Consider the following 19,258-nt stretch of genomic DNA (forward strand, 5'->3'; position numbering starts at 1 on the left):
GTGATAGAAGAATACTCCTCTTTAGGTTTTGCATTGATTTTAGGTATTTTTGGCCTCCTTGGCTGGATTGGCCATTAAATTCATGACAATTAGGCATCTTTCATGTTAATTTCATTCAAAAAAAAAAGGGGGCACGCGTGCGTGCACTTTGCGCGTACGCGTCCATCGGTCTTCGCAGCTACTACGCCATCTTCTAGAGAGTTGTGCAAATTCTGGGCCAATTCTGGGCCCTAGACATAACCAGCATGACGCATGCGCACACTATGCGCGGACGCGTCCATGGCCATTTGCGCAAAAGCACGCGCACGTGCACTAGCCGCGTACGCATTACTACTACGATTTGCAATTTTGGGCCATACCTCCCGAGAGTTGTACCCTGGTTGGGCCAATTTCATGCTATTAGCCTAGCTCACCTCACGCGTAGGCACACGAGGCCCGCACGCGTACCTCGACCATCATGCCAATCGACGCGTCAGCGCACCGTACGCGTCCGCGTCGATCTCCAAATTCTATTTTCTGGTACTTTTTCCTGAGAGTTGGGCCAAAGTTGTGCCCAACCTGTGCTGAGGGCACAACCCATATGCACGCACATGCGCACCTGGCGCTCGCGCGCACACCCACATTTTGCCACTTCGTGCACACGCGCACCGTGCGCGTCCGCGCCTTTACTGATTTTTGCCCATGCATGCGCACGTGTGCATGGCGCGCGCACGTCTGTTTTGCGAACCAATTGAATCAGAGCGCGCCCTTTCTCCCTCATTTTTCTTTCTTTCTTCTTACCCCTACCCTTCTTCTTCACTTCTACCCTCTTCTACCATTTCTACCATTTCTACCACCTCTTCTCTTTCTATTTTTTTGTTTAGTTTTTGTTGTTTCTTTTTTTCTCCTTTCCTTAGTTACATTCCCTTACTCTTCTTCTTAGTTAATTGCATTCATGTTTTCTTTGTTTGTTGCATTTTCTTTCATTCTTTCTTTTCATTTTCTTATGGGTATTTTAAGTGGGGCTTACTCTTGCCTTTGATGAGTTTGTTTGCTTTACTTTCTCTCTTTTGCAATTTGTGGTGTAATTTGATGATTAATGATGCTCTATGGGATGTTACATTGTCACTCTTTTCTCATTTCTTATCATATAGGGATGCACACCAAGTGTTTGTTGAAAGACCCACATGACTTCTTGGAGTTATTTTGACTTAGTGTTTCCTATCTTAGTGTTCTTTCTCATTCACTTATTTGTTCATATGTGCATTAAGCTTACTACAATTCTTGTTATTGATGTTAAGAGTGTGTGCTTCTCATACTTCTTGTTTGCATGCCTATATCACTCATGCATCACATGCTAGTGATTAGCCAAGATTTTCAGTATTGTCTTAGTTACATGTTGCAGCTGTCATGTATCTAAACCATTTATTCTTTTATGCTTTATAACTTGCATGATTGTTCTTTCTTGGTGCCTCTTTAAGCTTAATTTCTTCATCTTTCCTTCTTTTCTAGGATGTTGATCAAAAGGGACAATGGAAAGGCACCCAAGAAGGCACCCTCACGGTCCACTAGCAAAGCACAACAAGCACCTAAAGCTAAGCCCCTCCTAACCAAGCCAAGGAGCGTTGCTAACATTGATGTTTTGGAAAACGACAATCCGGCAAGGGATCCGAACATGTTCCCCAACGGATATTGCAAACTTGTCTTCCCCTTGATCAAACCAAGGAACTATCATGCGGAGCCCCTTCTAGCCCCTCTGGCTCATGTCATACCACTCATCATGCCCCGCATTGAACAACGGCAATGGGAATTCCTATTAAGGAAGCCACGGGAGGCAAATTTGTCTTGGGTGGTTGAATTTTACACCAATTGCCACTCCTCTTCCCTTGCATCGGTATTTGTACATCGAAGGCAAGTTCCCATCACAGAGGAGGCCATCCAAAATGTTCTTAAGACCGGACCACTAGCGGAAGGGATTCATGCTTATCAAGAGATTTTGTCGGCACGGTGCCAATATGCGTTTGATTGGGATGCCATCCTCAAGGTCATTGCTATACCCGAATCATTCTGGATTCGGGGAAGGATGAGACCCCGGCCCAAGGGCATCACCGCACGTTTTCTCACTAGAGAGGCTCAAGCATAGGCCCAAATTCTAGCCCACTACGTGCTCCCTAGCACCCACGGCTCATCTATCACTGCCGAGTTAGCCTTGTTGGTTTGGTGTGTCCTCACCGAGAGACTGGTGCATATTCCCCGTCTCATCCGCCAATCTATGGGCCACATCCACGCTAAGGGGAACCTATCCTTTCCCGCTCTAGTGACCGACTTAATCGCCGTAGCCGGTGTTCCCCGGGAGACCATGGATAGAAGGGCCATGATCCCGGTTGATGGAGATGTTATTCCAAACGGGAGATACCTTTACCCTCCGGCGGACACCGAAGAGCCACACCTATCTGTTCCCATGAGCATCCCCTGATTTAAGCTCAATTGTTAATGAGTCGAGCCGTGAGCCAAGCTCAATTTTCGTGAGCCGAGCTTGAGCTTGGTCTAGCTCGGCTCAGCTCGGCTCACTTCCAGCCCTATTCCCCTCTACCTCATCCGCACCACCAAAGTCATCCATGCAACGCATAGAGGAACTCCACAAGAAGCTTGACCGTTATGAGTGGCGTAACCAACGCTGATACGCTTTTATCAAGAAGCTTCTAAGTTACCTAGCACCACCTATGGAAGAACCAGAAATTTCCACGTCCACCGGCATCGATAATGAGGAAAGCGATAATGAAGAAGAGGATGGACACTCGGAAGCCGATCAACCACTACGTCTCATTCAAGGCACGGAGGACCGTTCCAACTTCTAAGTGTGGGGAGGTCGGTCGGCCGACCGGTCTTCATAGGTAATACCCGAATAAATTTCTTGAATCTATTTTGCTAATTAGGATAGATTTCATGTTAGGTTTTTCATTTTTTTTGGTATCCTTTGCATGTTAATATCTCTTAATAAATCCACTTGGTTAAAGCAATGACTTCTCTTCTAGAAAATTAGAATTTTAGGGCGACCCTACCAATTTTGAAATTTGAAAATTTGAAAATATTTTGATGCTTAGCTTGTTTAAAGAATGTAATTTGGAGCATGGATTTTGAGCTAAGAACACAAGCAAGTGAGTTTTGAGTCTAATGGTGTGGTTACATCTTATAACTACTTATTTTCCCTTCTTGTGTGCAATTGTTCTCCTCCTACGGTTGTGATCTTTGATTTGTTTAATTCTATATGTCCATTATTCCTTGTACTCATGCATTTATATGATTGAGGCCATCATTTCAATTAGCTCACTTACCAAAATAGCCTTACCTTTTATCTTCCTTTGTTAGCCAAATTTGAGCCTACGATTAACCCACTTTGTTCTTAATTTACCACATTACAAGCCTTAAAGTGGAAAACAACAAAAGCCCTTATTTGGATCTTTGATTAGCTTAGGCTAGAGTGTGTGTATCATTCAAGTGTGGGAATCTTGGGACATTGGGGGAATAAAAGGGTAGTTTTATATTTATATTTTAAATATTGGGAATTGGGTACATGCTCATATGTAATGAAAAATAAAACCTTATGCATTGACGATCGTGTATATAAAATGAAAAAAAAATGAGACAAAAAAAGAAAAAAAAAGAAAAAGAAAAAGAAAAGAACTAAAAAGGGGACAAAAAATGTCCCAAAGTAAAGTCAATAAGAATCAATGCACAAGTGTCGTGAAATGAAAAGAAAACGCATGAGTATGTTAAAAAGTGAAAGAAAGGATAGTTAGGTTAGCTTTAATATTGTATAAGATGTCATAGGTTAGGTGAGAAGTTTATGCTCATCCAAGATTCAAATTTCAAGCTCACTTGACCAAATATGCATCCTTATCTTGACCCTAACCCCATTACAACCTAAAGAAAAGACCCCATGATACTTGTATGCATGCATGGAATATATGTTGATTGTTAGAAGAAAAATAAATTTTGGAAAAGCATGAAGTAAGGGAGGATTGAGTGATCAACCCTATACACCGAGCGAATAGAGTGCAAATACTTCCGGTGAGGGGTTCGAAGCTCAACTCCTTGTTCCCGGCTCTCGCGAGCGTTCTTCATACAAATTATGCATATTTCACTTTGATGACTAGAATTGGTAGAGTTCATACATTGCCTATCATCTTGCCCTATGTGCATATACATATGTGTATTCTAGGAAGATTGAATTTCTCTTGGCCAAGTAGATAGTAGCATACACCATAGTGCATTCATGTAGGTAGATTGCATCACATGAGCCCTACGCCCTTGTAGTCCTTTGATCTTTTGCTTTCCCTTAGCATAAAGACATGCTATACTTTAAGTGTGTGGAGGTTGATAAACCCCGTTTTTAGGGTTTATCATGCATAGAATCCAAGAATTTTATTAATGATCTTCCACACTTATTCATATAAAACTGCATGATTTCGTGTCTCTTTCCCATTTTACCTCATAGATGAAAATATGCTTCTTTTGCATCAAAATTGAGATATTGTAATCCTCTTCTATTACTATTAGATGCCTTGATCCGTTTGTTAAGTGATTTCAGATGTTATAGGGCAAAAATGGCCAAGAGGAATGAAGGAAGCATGCATGAATGGAAGGAGCATGAAACAAATCAAAGAATTGAAGTTTGGACATGCACACGCACGTGCACTGTGCGCGTACGCGTGGATGCGCTCATCCAGAGCCAGCGCAGTGGAGCCGAGCGAGGAGCCGGGGCACTTATATGGCTGGGCCATATTCCTTATGACGCTCGCGCACACCTTACGCCTGCTCGCAGATCGCAAAAGACCCCAGGGACGCGTACGCGTGTAGTGCGCGTACGCGCCGATGTGCGCACATGATTTTTTAAATGAAACACGTGCCCAGCGATTTCAAGGGGTTCCCAGGCCCTGTTTTGGAGCAGATTTTGGAGGGAAAATCTTAAGAAGACCAAGGATTAGGAGTGTTAGGACAATTAGTGATAACTGTAGATATTTTAGGGAGTTAGTTACATTTTATTTTTAGAGAGAAATACTCCAACTTCTCTCTAGGTTTTCATTTCCTCCATTGCAAGTTTCCTTTGAATTCTTAGTGAGATCTATTGCTAATTGACTTTTTGTTTTGATACAAGTGTAGATCTACTCTTCTTCTACTCTTAATTGATGTTATTTTGGTTCGATTTCTTAGATATAGATTTGGTTCACTTTGTTACTTTGAATGTGGATTAATGAATTGTGCAAATTCATTCAATTTCTTAATTGTTGATGATTGTTTGGAGTAGATAGCTTTAATTCAATTCTCTTCTCTCAATTACATCATGTTTTCTATAATTGCCTACCAATTATTTGTGATAATGACAACCTTAGCTATGGAGTAGGTTTCTCTCACTTGGCTTAGGGGTTGAGTTATTGGAGACACTTGAATAGTGGATATCAACTGTAGATTATGAATTGAGAATTGCTAATTGACTTTGAGTGCACTAAAGCTAGACTTCCTTAGGGTGAGACTAGGACTTGTGACTCAAGTTAGTTACTCTCACTTGACTTTCCTCCATTGTTAGGGGGTTAACTAAGTGAAGAAATAATAAATTCTTATCATAATTGAAGGAAACTATAATGATGGAACTTCCAATGCTTACTCTTAGCCAAGGCTTTTATCTCAATTAATTGTTGATTGCTTTGCCAACTTGAATTCTTGCACCAACTCTCAAAATCATAAAAGCCTTCCTAATCAATGATGCACATTCTAAGGAAATTCCTAGGGAAAATAACCCGGGATCAATACTCTCGGTCATAGATTTTAGAATTGTTTGATGCGGTATTTGCGTGTTGGTTAGACTATACTCACGATCGATTCACTACTAGTTTCTAACCGGCATAAGAATATTTCCGTTCATCACATGGCCGTGAGGCCAGCCTCCAAACGTAAAAGAGATGATCAAAGTTACATAAGATGATCAAAAGATCAAAAGTGATCCAAAGATATAAATTAAATCTCTAAAAGTAGTTTTTATACTAGACTAGTAACCTATGGTTACAGAAAATGAGTAACTAAGTGTAGATATCCACTTCTGGGGCCCACTTGGTGTGTGCTTGGGCTGAGCATTGAAGCTTTTTCGTGCATAGGCTGTTCTTGGAGTTAAACGCCAACTTGGGTGCCAGTTTGGGCGTTTTATGCCAGTTATGGTGCCTGTTCTGGTGTTTTACGCCAGGAAGTTTTAGGCTGGATTTGAACACCAGTTTGGGCCATCAAATCTTGGGCAAAGTATATATTGCTGGAAAGCCCAAGATGTATACTTTCCAACGCAATTGAGAGCTCACCAATTGGGCTTATGTAGCTCCAGAAAATCCACTTCGAGTCCAGGAGGGTCAGAATCCAACAGTATCTGCAGTCCTTTTTCAACCTCTGAATTAGATTTTTGCTCAGGTCCCTCAATTTCAGATAGAAAATACCTGAAATTACAAAAAAACACACAAACTCATAGTAAAGTCTAGAAATTTGATTTTTGAATAAAAACTAATAAAAATATAATAAAAAGTAACTAAAACATACTAAAAACTATGTAAAAACAATGCCAAAAGGGTATAAATTATCCGCTCATCACTTATACTTATGTTCTTTCTTGACTCATGCATCATGTGCTAGTGATGTGCCTCAATGTTTTAGTTAATTTCTCACTTACATGTTGTCACGACCATGTACGTGAGACATCTTATTCTTATTTGGCATTATTTCTCACTTGCACTTTATTAATTTCATATCTTTCTCTCTTAGCTTAATGTTTATCCCTTCTCCTCTTTTTCAGGAAGGTCACCAGGAGAGAATAGGAGCAATCACCTAGGAAGTGAGGCGACCGGCAATTCCAACATCATGAACATCACCACAAGAACCTCAGTTATCTACTCACCTTTGGAGGAGACCGACACCCCGGAGCCCACTTTGAATTGTGGCAAAGAATGCATGATGCATGGAAACTTGTCTCTCAAAAATTTTCCCTCGGCAAGTATACCGAATTATCGTCAAGTAAAAACTCACAATAGAGTGAGGTCGAATCCCACAGGGATTGATTGGTCAAGCAACTTTAATTAGAGGAATGTTCTAGTTGAGCTAAGCAGGAATTGAGTTGAGATTTGCAGAAAAGTAAATGGCGGGAAAGTAAATAACAGAAAATGTAATTGCTGGAAGTAAATGACGGAATATAAATGACAGAAAGTAAATTGCAGAATCTTAAATGGGGATTTGGGGAAATGAACATAAAGGTAAATGGCAGAAAGTAAAGAGAATGGGTAAGATCAGAAGTGAGGGATTCATTGGGCTCAGGAGATGTTGTATTCTCCGGATCAAATTCATTCTCATCTCTTCCTCAATCAATGCATTCATTGATCTCCTTGGCAATCTTAAGTGATTGGATTCCAATTCCCTGGCAACCCAATCTCTCAAATCTTGATCAATAGCCAATTCCTTGGTCTAATTGCTCATGAGAAGAGATGAAGTATGGTCACTGATAATACCATATGTATTCCCAAATCAAAGTGTTGGTAGGATTATATGTCACCATATCCATCTAAACCCCAATTTGGTCTAACATGAGAAAGCATTTCTAGCATGATCTCTTCAATCCTCTTCCAAGGTCCGAAGAGATCCAAGTATAAATAGCTTCTTTTCCAAGACAACTACCCAATTGGATGAAGATTGAAAGCTTTCTAGTAAAATCAAGAGAAAAGAAAGAAGAAGAATAATGAAAACTATTATTGATCCATCAAATTACAACAGATCTCCCTAACCCAATGAAAGGGGTTTAGTTGTTCATAGCTCTGGGAATGGAAAGCGTAAATGAAAAATACATTCTGAAAGCTCAAACTAGAAAGTGCAGGGAAAGTAAAATATACAGAGTGTAGTTGTCCACAAAATGCCAAAAGCTCCCTTACTAGTTCAAAACTACTCCTATATATACTACTCTTCTGATCTTCTAGTTGGCTTCTTCAAGTATTGGATATGGGCCTTTGGATCTTTAGTTGAAGCAGTTACACTCTTCAGTGGGCTCAGCTTTGCTTGCAGAGAAAGTGTGAGTTAAGCATGGACGTTAGTTAGGACGTTAGTGGTGTTAACGTTAAGTGAAAGTGTGGGTTCGAGAACGTTAGTGACGATCACCTTTTTCACTAACGATCACCTGATTCACGTTAACTTCAACGTTAGGGGCAGTAACGTGACCACAAACGTTGCCTCTTGGTCCTTCGCAAACGTTATTGGCATTCGCCTTTTCCAATAACGTTGCTTATTGCCCCTTTTCCCCACGTTAGAGTTCACGTTAGTATAGCTAACGTGACCTTTAACGTGGACTTGCCTATTCTTCGAGAGCATTAGTGACATTCACCTGTGTCACTAACGCTCCAAACGCCCGTCCTTCCCATGTTAGAGTTCACGTTAATTAGATTAATGTGACCACTAATGTGGTGGTGATTGCCATCTCCAACGTTAGTGACAAAGGTGAGTGTCACTAACGTTGGTCCATCAATTCCTCTTCCACGTTAGCTTCCACGTTAACGTAATTAACGTGGCAACTAACGTGGGCAATAGTGGCTTAATCCAACATTAGTGACAAAGGTGAGTGTCACTAACGTTGGCAATTCCTTGTCCTTTCCACGTTAGAGTTCACGTTAATGTAATTAACGTGACTCTTAACGTGGCCAAGTGTGCCCTTTTTTCCAACGTTAGTGGTATTCACTTTTACCACTAACGTTGGAGCTTCACTTCTCTTCCACGTTAGCTTCCACGTTAACGTAATTAACGTGGCAACTAACGTGGGCTATAATGGCTTTCGAAGGCGTTATTGGCGATCACTTTTCTCATTAACGTTGCAAGCTAGCTCCCATTCCACGTTAGTGGTCACGTTAATTAGACTAACGTGGCTACTAACGTGGTTATTCCTTGCTTCCTTTGTCCTGAAATCAAGCAATTAAAGTGCATCAAAGCTCTATGAGATCATGCATTATCCAATTTGTCATTAAATCCATGCATAATTCTCATGAAATCATGTAAAGTTCACAATGTTTGCTTGAATCAAGATGTAAGTGAATATCTACCCAAAACTTGCTTATTTGCTTAAGAAAATGCATGAAACTACCCTAAAACAGTAAAGAAAAGGTCAGTGAAACTGGCCAAAATGCCCTGGCATCACAATACCAAACTTAAAGCTTGCTTATCCCTAAGCATGTACTGAAACATAAGAATGATGAATGAAAGAACAAGAGGAACAAGTTCTTATTATAGAAGTAAAGCTCTTGGTTTATGGGGTTTCATGCATAGCAACTGAGTTTCGTTCCTTTACTGGTTTCCAAGTCCTTATCATGCTTTTAAAAACTTGTTTGATTTCATCATATGAGATCCTTATTCTTTGATCCTCCCCCTTTTCAGGGTTTATTGCATCCTTAGGCTAAGTGCTCTGTGAGGGGGCGACTCCTAAGAACTTATTCATCCAAGCAGATCCTTGGTATAGGATCACCACAGACACATCCTTCACGATTTAAACCCTTAGTGCCTAGCCTTATTTCTTATTACTTTTCTTTCTTTTTCAAACTCTTATTGTTCTTTCTTTTTCTTATTAGGATCTTGTTGTTTGGTTAATCTCATAGAATGTGTTTCAAGCATGTAATTCAATGCATAAGTGTCCTTATACCTTACAGGTGAACCAACTTACCTAACCTATTACCACACCACAGACCTTGAGAACTTACTCCACAATGTGAAATCCACTCTGGTTTTTCTTTTCATAACATTCTTTTTCATTAAATTCAAAGGGCAAGCATACAAGTAAGTAGGATGAAAATGAAAACAGGTAACTTGGACAGCACACATATGACAAAAGCAACTGAAAATATTAGAGACAGAATTGAAAATTCCTAAGCTACTATGGAAGTATGTTCTGTTCCATACATGATTTTCCTTATTTAGACTTCAAAGAGATAAAACGAAGAGGGAACTCCACCACCTTTTACTCACGGGGCTGCCCATGCTCTTCCTCTTGTTTGTCCTCTTTGTGTCCATTTGTGTTTCCTCGTATCCGTGTCATTCTGGCTCTTTTCCAATCCTCAAGTGCTTTCCTTACTGATTCATGACTCCTTTCGACTTTTTCTCTTTCTTCTCGCGCTAAGTCATCCTTCACTTCTTTATATCTTGTGATTCCCGGATGCAATATAGGCAATTGTCCGACTAAGTATCCTAGCCTGGCTTGAGTGTTCACATGATGTCCAGTCACACTTATGTAAACTCCTTCTGAAAATGCCCTGTATTCGTCGAAGAGTTCTGCCTGTTCTATTTGTTTCCGATGCATCTCATGTATGTATGCACCTTGATGTGCTTGGATATTGATTAGATTTTGGATGGCTTCTTGTTGTTGGTCTTGCCTTTATTCCAACCTGTGGAAGGATTCACCCCACTGTTTTCCTTGTTCCAATTGCTGTTCCATCATTTGCTTTTGCCACTCTTCCTGTTGATTCATCCATCTAGAGAGTGATTCTTCTTGGCGGTTCATCATTTGTAGTTGAAGCTCTTTATGTGCCCCTTGATTCTCCACATATTGTCTAGATAAGCCATCAATGGCTTCCTGTAATCGGTGCATGTCCAAAGTGGCTGGGGCTTGCTCCCCTAGGTCTTGTCCTTCTACCACTTGATGGGCTGTCCTCTTTCTTAGCCTTCGCTGAGGTAGGGGAGATGCAACAGCATGCATCCGTCGAACATTAATAGGGATGCCAGCTTTTATCCATTCGGGATTCTCATCTTCGAACACCACCCCAGCTCTGTCACACAGACGGAAAATAGTACTGGGGTAGCCTAACTTTCCTCCAGAATTGCTTTTCTCAGCCATCTTCCTAATGCCTTGGGCTATGAGTTCATGAACCTTGATCTCTCCCCTTTTTAGTATACATTGCACCATTGTTTCTCTCTTAAGATTCACCTCTGAGTTATTCCCGGCAGGGAGGATGAATCTTCTTACAATTTCGAACCACCCCTTTGCTTTAAGGGTAAGGTCTCCTCTCTTGATGAACTTGGGCTTTCTTTGAGGATCTCGTACCCAATCAGCTTCTTGCACGCAAATATCTTGCACAATATGGTCATAATTGGGACTGCTATCTGTTTTGGAGTGATAGCTTTCCTTTGCAAATGGTATGATTCATAGTTTTAACGCCCTCATAATGCTCATGGGACTAAAATCCACTGTTGCTCCTCTTACAAAACTTATATAGGACTCATCTACCTTATCATACTGGACCGCATTTGCATAAAACTCTCTTACAAGGGTTGCATTTACTTTAGTGACCGGATCAGTAAGGAGCTCCCATCTTCTTTTTTCCACTTTCTCCGAAATTTCGGGGCACTCAGTTTTCTTGACTTGAAAGCCTAGCTCATATATGATCTCCTTATCAGCCATCCACCCAAATTGAAGTGCATGGTGAGAGGTTCTAAACTTCCTTTCATCAAAAGGGCGTTGCTCCATAGGCTCATTCCCCTTTCATCTTTTAGAGCTGGATGAGGCCATGAGTGACTTCCGAATTTGAATTTGTAAAAGTATGGATGATTGGTGAGAGTATCTTTGATGGGGTAAGAGGTGTTGGGTTTCGAAAGTGAGAAGTACAAAGAATGGAAATTAGAATGTGAAGGGGTATGGAATAAGAACCACTTATATAGAAAAGTGGTGAGTAAATGAAAGGTGTGGATTGATGGTGTGGGTGTATGATGAACGGAGAGGGTTTAGCATGGGATGAGCAGAAAGATCATCAACTTTTTGATGGGGTTGGTTCGATTTCCAAGTGTGTCATTCTTCCAATGCTGCATGGCAACATTTCCCAATGCATTCCCCTTGAAGACATGTGTATAGTCCCCTCTTTTTGAAGTGGTCAAACCCTCCTTTTTCAATTGTCCCATCAATTCCTTCCAAACTTCCCTTCATTTCCCCTAAAAAAAGAATGTTATTAATAACTTTTTGGATAATGGCAGCAAAATTAAAAAAAAAAAAGGAAAGAATTACTACTTTTTAAAATTTTTGTTTTTAAATGACTAAGTGCTATTCATGAATGCAAACCAACTAACTATTTAGTTATCCATGTATGCAACATTGGTGACACCAAACTTAGTTTGTAACCATGTGGTGTAAAAAAATTTGTTCAAGGTTCTAAGAGTGACATGATATGAATTAAATTCATGTCCTCTTAGTATGCCTTGAACACCAAACTTGTTCTTCACTATATGTTGCATAAAAGGATTCATTCAAGTATATGTCAAAGTTGATTTGGAATGCATGAACCTTGCATTATTAACTACTTTAAAAGCATATAAACATGGGTTGCCTCCCATGAAGCGCTTCTTTAGCTTCATTGGCTTGACGTTCTGCCTTTGTCAGGGTGATTGGTAATGCTTCAAATCTTCCCCCTTGCAGTGAATCTATCTCCATTGGCTTCGTTAAGGATCTCCACGTGTTCTAATGAGAGAATTTTGTTGATGGTCAAAACTTTAGGCATCTGAGATGGGATGGTAGAGAGATGAGGTGGGATAACTGGGAGATAAGCTGAGATCACTTTATCCCCTGGAGAGAAATCCTCTGTAGGGATCTTCTTGTTCCTCCATCTCCTTGGTGCCTTCTTCTTTGTTTCTTTTAATGTTGCCTTGCTCTTTGTGGCCTCTTTTTCCAAGGAAATTTTGTTGCTAGTCTCATATGAATCTGGTGGTTTTGGTTCCTCTTGGATTTCCTTTAACTGTGTACCTTCTGACTGTTTTGCTTACCAGCCAAAGGGATTCCCAGGTGTACAGCTTGTGTTTCAATGCTTGTTTCTTCCACCAGTGCCTTGTCGTGTTCTTCCCTTGGTTCCTTCTTTTCTTGATCTGCTTCTTGTGAGGGTTTGAAGACATTGAATGCGAGTTATTCATCATGTATCCTCAGGATTAGCTCTCCTCGCTCCACATCTATAAGCGCTCTGGCTGTAGCTAGAAATGGTCTTCCCAATATGATTGGATAGAGGGTACTTTCTTCCATTTCCAATATGAGAAAGTCTGTGGGAAGGAAGTAGTTCCCAACCTTCACCAACACGTTTTCAACCACTCCTACTGCTTGTTTTTGAGTTTTGTTAGCCAACCTGATAACTACATATGTGGGCATTAGCTCATTGATCTGCAGCTTCTTCATGAGGGATAGAGGCATTAAATTAATGCTTGCTCCCAGATCACAGAGTCCCTTATCAATTACTGTTTCTCCTATGGCACAGGGGATGTGAAAACTCCCTGGATCCTTCCTTTTTGTAGGCAACTCTGGTTGAATGAGAGCACTGCACTCCTTATTCATCACTATTTTTTGCCCTCTTGTGAGTCAGCTTTTCCTGGTCAGTAGCTCCTTCATACACTTAATGTATGAGGACATTTATTGGAGAGCCTTGATGAATGGTATGTTTACATGGAGAGATGCAAACATATCAAGGAACTTTGAGTAGATTCTCTTTTCTACACCACCCTTGAGTCTTTGGGGAAAATGTGTATAGAGTTTCAGAATCTCCTTCTGTGTAATTTTGGTTTCTTGGTGACCCTCTTCCTGCTTCTCTACTGAGGTGTCTCTAGGTTGTACGAATGGTTTGTTCAGCTCTTCCTCAGTCCCCTTATCACTTATAGTGACCATCTTGCATTCTTCCCATCTTACTTTCTTTGCTTCACCTCTCGGATTTTTCTCTGTGTCACTTGGAAAGCTGTCAGTAGGTTTGGGAATCTTCTCAGAGAGGTATCCCACTTGAAATTCTAGCCTCTTGATTGTGTCTCCCTGGTTTTTAATATTGGCTCGCACCTCCTCCTTGAACACCTTGTTATCTTGGATTTCCTTACATATGCCTTCAAGTAGAGTCTCAATCCTTAAGAGTCTATCTTCGAATGATGGTGAGTTGAGATTGGAGGGATAAGAAGGGCCATTTTGGTTTTGATATGGATGTTGAGAAGTGTTGTTAGGTGGGTGCAGATATGATCTCTGTGTGAAATGTTGGTGAGTTGCATTGTTGTTGAGGTTGTGACGTCTCTGATCTTGGCCTTGATCTTATTGATTTCCCCACCCAAAGTTTGGGTGGTTCCTCTAACCAGGATTATAAGTTTTGGAGTATGGATCATGGGTCTTCCTAGGTGAGTTCCCAATGTAGTTGGCTTGTTCCTGATCACCCTCTGCCTCTACATTCACTCCTTCTTGAGCTGCTGATGAGGTGGTGATTGCTGCTACTTGGTTCCTTTCCATCTTCTTGGTAAGGTCAGCCAGCTGCTTGGTGATCATCTTGTTTTGAGCCAACAGTGCATCCACATTGCTTAGCTCTATCACTCCTCTAGTGTTGCCTCTTTCAGAAGCATAGAAGTAATCATTCTCAACTACAGTCTCAATGACATCTATGGCTTCTTCAATGGTCTTCTTCTTGTTCGGAGATCCCCCAGATGAGTGGTCTACTGCCTTCTTTGATTCATAAGAAAGACCTTCAATGAAAATGTGTAACTGCACCCATTCATTGAACATATCTGGCGGGCACCTTCTTGTCAAGTCCTTAATCCTCTCCCATGCTTCATAGAGAGTTTCACCATCTTGTTGCCTGAAGGTTTGTACCTCAGCTCTCAACCTGTTGATTCTTTGAGGAGGATAGAATCTCGCCAAGAATTTATTCACCACATCTTTCCAGGTTGTTAAGCTCTCCTTCGGGTAAGACTCCAGCCATTTAGATGCTTTGTCCTTGAGTGAAAAAGGGAACAAAAGCAATCTATAGGTGTCAGGATGAACACCATTAGACTTCACAATATCACATATCCTCAGGAAGGTGGTTAGATGTTGATTGGGGTCTTCTTGGACACTTCCTCCGAATGAACAGTTGTTCTGAACAAGGGTGATGAGCTGTGGCTTTAATTCAAAGTTATTGGGATGCATGGTTGGCTTTTGGATGCTACTTCCACAGTTTCCTGGGTTTGGATTGATATAAGAGCTTAGAACTCTTCTCTCTTGTCTAGCATGATGCACTGGACCTTCTCTGCCATGGTTGTGAGCCTCTTCTTCATGATGGTTCTCCATATTCTCATCTATGTCTGGTTTAAAATGCTCCTCCTCTTCCTCAGCACTAACAACTCTCTTTCCTCTTGCTTCCCTCCTTAGTCTAAGGAAGGTCCTCTCAGGTTCAGAATCAAAGGAAGTTGAAGCCCCGCTTCTTCTACCTATCATACAACAAACAAGGCACAAGCAAGAAGGAGACAAATGTAGGAAGTATTCTCGTCAGAAATGATGTTAATGTGAGTGATGCAATACATCAAACAGTTAGTGGGTTACTAAACTGAATTGCAACAAATAAGAGAACACCACAAACGGGTAAGGGGTAAAGGAAAGAAAATAACTAAAACTGAAAGTAAATCACTCAAACAGAATTTAAACAAAAGAAAAGAAAATCGCTCAATCTAGTTATCCAACAATTTAATCATTGTTGATACAAAATCAATCCCCGGCAACAGCGCCATAAACTTGATGCATGGAAACTTGTCTCTCAACAATTTTCCTCAGCAAGTATACCGAATTGTCGTCAAGTAAAAACTCACAATAGAGTGAGGTCGAATCCCACAGGGATTGATTGGTCAAGCAACTTTAATCAGAGGAATGTTCTAGTTAAGCTAAGCAGGAATTGAGTTGAGATTTGTAGAAAAGTAAATGACAGAAAAGTAAATAACAGAAAATGTAATTGCTGGAAGTAAATGACGGAATGTAAATGACGGAAAGTAAATTGCAGAATCTTAAATAGGGATTTGGGGAAATGAACATAAAGGTAAATGGCAGAAAGTAAAGAGAATGGGTAAGATCATAAGTGAGGGATTCATTGGGCTTAGGAGATGTTGTATTCTCCGGGTCAAATTCATTCTCATCTCTTCCACAATCAATGCATTCATTGATCTCCTTGGCAATCTTAAGTGATTGGATTCCAATTCCTTGGCAACCCAATCTCTCAAATCTTGATCAGTAGCCAATTCCTTGGTCTAATTGCTCATAAAAAGAGATGAAGTATGGTCACTGATTTTACCACATGTATTCCCAAATCAAAGTGTTGGTAGGATTATATGTCACCATATCCATCCAAACCCCAATTTGATCCAACATGAGAAAGCATTTCTAGCATGATCTCTTCATTCCTCTTCCGAGGTCCGAAGAGATCCAAGTATGAATAGCTTCTTTTCCAAGACAACTACCCAATTGGATGAAGATTGAAAGCTTTCAAGTAAAATCAAGAGAAAAGAAAGAAGAAGAATAATGAAAACTATTATTGATCCATCAAATTACAACAGAGCTCACTAACCCAATAAAAGGGGTTTAGTTGTTCATAGCTCTGGGAATGGAAAGCGTAAATGAAAAATACATTCTGAAAGCTCAAACTAGAAAGTGCAGGGAAAGTAAAATATACAGAGTGTAGTTCTCCACAAAATGCCAAAAGCTGCCTTACTAGTTCAAAACTACTCCTATATATACTACTCTTCTAATCTTCTAGTTGGCTTCTTCAAGTCTTGGATATGGGCCTTTGGATCTTTAGTTGAAGTAATTACACTCTTCAGTGGGCTCAGCTTTGCTTGCAGGGAAAATGTGAGTTAGGCATAGACGTTAGTTAGGACGTTAGTGGTGTTAACATGAAGTGAAAGTGTGGGTTCGAGAACGTTAGTGACGATCACCTTTTTCACTAACGTTCCAAGCCAAAATTGATTCACGTTAACTTCAACGTTAGTGGCACTAACGTGACCACTAACGTTGCCTCTTGGTCCTTCGCAAACGTTATTGGCATTCGCCTTTTCTAATAACGTTGCTTATTGCCCCTTTTCCCCACGTTAGAGTTCACGTTAGTATAGCTAACGTGACCTTTAACGTGGACTTGCCTATTCTTCGAGAGCGTTAGTGACACTTACCTTTGTCACTAACGCTCCAAACGCCCCTCCTTCCCATGTTAGAGTTCACGTTAATTAGATTAACGTGACTACTAACGTGGTGGTGATTGCCATCTCCAACGTTAGTGACAAAGGTGAGTGTCACTAACGTTGGTCCATCAATTCCTCTTCCACGTTAGCTTCCACGTTAACGTAATTAACGTGGCAACTAACATGGGCAATAGTGGCTTAATAGTGGCATCATCAAACGTTAGTGACAAAGGTGAGTGTCACTAACGTTGGCAATTCCTTGTCCCTTCCACGTTAGAGTTCACGTTAATGTAATTAACGTGACTCTTAACTGGCCAAGTGTGCCCCTTTTTCCAACGTTAGTGGTATTCACTTTTACCACTAACGTTGGAGCTTCACTTCTCTTCCACGTTAGCTTCCATGTTAACATAATTAACGTGGCAACTAACGTGGGCTATAATGGCTTTCGAAGGCGTTATTGGCGATCACTTTTCTCATTAACGTTGCAAGCTAGATCCCATTCCACATTAGTGGTCACGTTAATTAGACTAACGTGGTTCTTCCTTTCTTCCTTTTACCTGAAATCAAGCAATTAAAGTGCATCAAAGCTCTATGAGATCATGCATTATCCAATTTGTCATTAAATCCATGCATAATTCTCATGAAATCATGTAAAGTTCACAATGTTTGCTTGAATCAAGATGTAAGTGAATATCTACCTAAAACTTGCTTATTTGCTTAAGAAAATGCATGAAACTACCTAAAAACAGTAAAGAAAAGGTCAGTGAAACTGGCCAAAATGCCCTGGCATCAATGCATTCGAGAGGTGGTTGATGAGCGAATATTTTATACGCTTTTTGGTGTTAGTTTCATATAGTTTTTACCATGTTTTATTTAGTTTTTATTAAGTTTTTATAGGTTTTAATGTTAAATTCATTTTTTTGGATTCCACTTTGAGTTTTTGTTTTTTTGTACCATTTCAGGTATTTTCTGGCTAAAATTGAGGAGTTGGAGCAAAAGTCTGATTCAGAGACAGAGAAAGCACTGCAGATACTGTCCAAATCTAACCTCCTTGCATTCGGAAGAGATTTTTTGAAGCTACAGAAGTCCAAATGGAGCATTCTCAATAGCTATCGAAAGCTGACTTCCAAAGCTTTCCAGAAATGTATAATACTCTAATCTTTGTTTTAGACTAGAAGTCCCAAAACTGGCGTCCAACGCTAGCTACCTGCCCCCTTCCAGGCGTCCAGCGCCCAAAGAACAGTGACCAATGTACAAACGCCTAGAGAGGACCCCCAGCTAGTGTTCCACGCCCAAGAGACTTCATAGCACATAGATCTCATCAAATCTTAACCCAAATACTCACCAAGTGGGCCCTAGAAGTGAATTTTAGCACTAAAAAGACTATTTTACCCTTACTAGTCACTGTTTAGTATTTAAGGGATTTTATTCATGTTATTCAGACACTTTTTAACAACTTTTCATCACTTTTACTGTCATACACGTTTTACCATCAGTATAAGTTTCTAAACCTCCTAGGTTGAGGGGAGGAGCCCTGCTGAGTCTTATGAATTAATAAAAGTATTATTGTTTCTTCTTCGATCCGTGTTTGATTTATCTCTAAGATGTAGAATCCGATCTTTATCGTGGTGAATAGGATGATCTGACAAATTAGCTCTGTTCATCACATTAAGATGAATGTGCCTGACAAACACTCGCGTCTACTTTGGTTCATGTGAATACGTGACTAGAAAGCATGAGCCAACAGCTATGTTTATACATCTCTCAGAGGGCTAATCCATGACTTCATTGGAGACTTCTCGAGACACCAGTTCAGCCAATTTCCAGGGAGACTAGCGTCTCCGTGGTACAGGCTAGAATCCTAAGAAGCAGTGGTGCACGAAATTGTGATGTCCAGGCTCGAACAATCCCTGGTAATGGCTCCAAAGCTTGGTGCTCTGATCTTAATTCATAATTGTCACAACTTCGATACAACTAACCAGCAAGTGCACTGGGTCGTCCAAGTAATACCTTACGTGAGTAAGGGTCGAATCCCACGGAGATTGTTGGTATGAAGCAAGCTATGGTCACCTTGTAAATCTCAGTCAGGCGGATATAAAGTGATAATGTTGTTTTCGAATATTATATACTAAAATAGGGATAGAGATACTTATGTAAATCATTGATAGGAATTTCAGATAAGCGAATGGAGATGCTTTTCGTTCCTCTGAACCTCTGCTTTCCTGCTATCTTCATCCACTCAGTCTTACTCCTTTCCATGGCTGGCTTTATGCAAGGGCATCACCGTTGTCATTGGCTACATCCCATCCTC

This window comes from Arachis ipaensis, chromosome B10, assembly GCF_059453495.1.
Source record: "Arachis ipaensis isolate K30076 ecotype BB chromosome B10, ASM5945349v1, whole genome shotgun sequence".
Taxonomy (NCBI): Eukaryota; Viridiplantae; Streptophyta; class Magnoliopsida; order Fabales; family Fabaceae; genus Arachis; species Arachis ipaensis.